Source organism: Theropithecus gelada, chromosome 11 (assembly GCF_003255815.1).
Source record: "Theropithecus gelada isolate Dixy chromosome 11, Tgel_1.0, whole genome shotgun sequence".
In the NCBI taxonomy this organism is placed as follows: Eukaryota; Metazoa; Chordata; class Mammalia; order Primates; family Cercopithecidae; genus Theropithecus; species Theropithecus gelada.
In genome coordinates this window covers 104,789,580-104,792,031 of record NC_037679.1, presented here as the reverse complement: position 1 = coordinate 104,792,031, position 2,452 = coordinate 104,789,580, and the positions used below count along the sequence as shown (strand labels likewise).

General features: G+C 47.5%; 1 pseudogene; it reads left to right on the top strand.

The window, feature by feature from the left end:
* Positions 1–356: 356 nt before the first annotated feature.
* LOC112635348 lies at positions 357–958 on the top strand (annotated as a pseudogene).
* Positions 959–2,452: the final 1,494 nt, after the last annotated feature.

Here is a 2,452-nt window from a genome sequence, read left to right as displayed (position 1 = left end):
CACTCTCCTAGGCCCCCAGTCCCTAGCTCCATCTTGGACCTTTGATCAAACGTTGCCTACTGAGGGGCATAACTACATGGTATCCCCAGAAAAGGGACTAATATTACAGCCCCCATTTCTTCTCTGCTATTTTCCATGATCGCTCTTATATCTAGAAACTGGGATCCGTCTCTAGTTGGTGGGGCCCTCTCCCTAGACCAAAATAGAGGGGCACACAGGCATCATAATGGGCATTCAGACATAGTATGATGCAAGGGGTGGGCATGTTATAAATGCTGGGGTAGGTCTGGGCACATCCCACTTACTCATTTGGACTCACTGGGAGAAGGGATTAACTAGAATTCTCATTGGAAGAAATGACAGGAAAGCTCCCTCCAATTTCTCAATTTCCACCCCGCCTGGTACCTGGTTTTATGATTCCACACCGTCCTGATCCATCCTGCCCTCCTAATACATCCCACTCTCGTAAGCCATCCTACTCTTGTGCTCACAAATCCCTCCCTCTTCTTCAATCTGCCAAGCCCCTTCCTCCTCTCCAGAAGCATGTGGATTTTTCAGTTTTCTGCCCTGTTATCCCACTGTGGCTCATACCTGCCCTCCCCACTACCCTACCCTAATACTCTACCTGCCCTGCTCTTCTGCTATTCGTTACAAACCATCCATTTGTCATTGCTCTGGTCCCAGAACTCTTTCTGGAAACTCCCCTATCCATCACCCTAGCCCTCCTCCTAGCCCTACTGGTCAACTTTGGGGTCCCAGAACTCTTCCCTGTGATTCCCCAATCTGTTCCCCTATTCCTCCTCCTAGCCCTCCTTGCCAACACTCTGGTCCCAGAACTCTTTTCTGTGACTCCCCTATCTGTCCCCCTACTCCTCCTCCTAGCCCTGCTTGCAAACACTGTCGTCCCAGAGCTGTTTCCTGGGATGCCTCTACCTATGACTCTACCCCTCCTCCTTAGCCCTACTTCTTTCTAGTCCCCAGCCCCAGCCCCGCCATCTCCACCAGACCTGACAGTTCACAAATCTCATCTTGGAGATGGTTTCCCTGCTCCTGGGGCAGTTCTGGTACAGTTCAGGATGGCCAGGACTGTGGGTTCTCAGCAGCCTGGCCTGGTGGACAAAGGAAATGCAAGACGGTGGCAAACCAGCATTCAGCCTCAGTAAGTCACAAGAGCCCTTCTCCATGACCAGGTCCTGGTCACCCTACTGTCACCTGTATTCCCATCCTGTTAATCCTCTTCAGAGACCAGAGATACCTCTAACAATTTTCTGTCTCTAAACAGTCTGCTCCCTTCCTCCCCTGCCTGATCAGCCAGCCTGCATGAGCCTCTGTATTTGTTTCTGGCTTCTCCATGGAACTCAGCCTACAGCCACAAAGCAAACCATGGGGCCAGTGACAGAGAAGGCAGAGGGGNTTATCTGAGGACTGTGAGGACTCCCCATGCTGATTTTCATAGAAAGTTATAGTACATACTATTTTAAATAGTGTTTGTAATTTGGCCTATGGAAATGTGGGTTCTATCTACCTAAATGAATATTTCGATTTAAAGTATAACAGCGGATTAACTGGATTTGGATTTAAAATATAACAACAGATTAACTTAATAGCAGATTAACAGCATTATGGTTCCTTCACTTACAGTGTATATTTTAGAATGTGCTACATCCTTAAGAAATGACCATTTTGGATACATTTCTACAACTTTTGGGTTGAGTAGTATCTGTGTTTTTAAAGCTTTAAATAGATATCACTGGATTCCCCTCCAGAAGGGTGCTACTCAATTTACACTCTTACCAGCAGTTTATAAGACAAGGTCATTCTCTTATTACCACTCTCCAAAACCAGAATATTTTTAAATATCTCAACTAGTTTCATGGGAAAAATAAGATCTTACTTTAGTTGGGATTTCTTTAATCTGGTGGCATTGAGCCTGCTTTCGTATTGAGGCCATTTGTTTTCCTCTAGTGAGAGTCCCTCCCTAGATGTCAGAGGGCAGGGTGCAGGGGGGCTGCTGGGTGCAGACTGGGCCTGCCTGGTGCTCCGTGAGTGTGCAGAGCCCCTGGCAGCCCTGACGTAGACCGTCAGATGTCTGACAGTCTCAGATGATGACTGATGAGCAAGGAATGCAGACGTGCAGGATGGGCCAGGAGCAAGGGCTACACTAGGCACTCCCACCACCCACGGGCCTGGGGGCTGGAAGCAGGCATTGGGCACTGAGGATTAGGAAAATTATTTTTTGAGAAGTTGGGACTTAAGGATGTTGATGAGGTGAAACATCTTTTTCCTGATGAAGGTGGAAAATACCAACATTCCTCACGTTTGAATTTACTTTCATCTGTTTTTAGTATCAGACTACTGTCCCCTGTGCTCAGCCTGATCCAGTTCCTCATTACGCTGCAGTTGGTCAATGGGAAGAATTCTGTTCATGGGAAGAATGAACAGAGTTCATGCT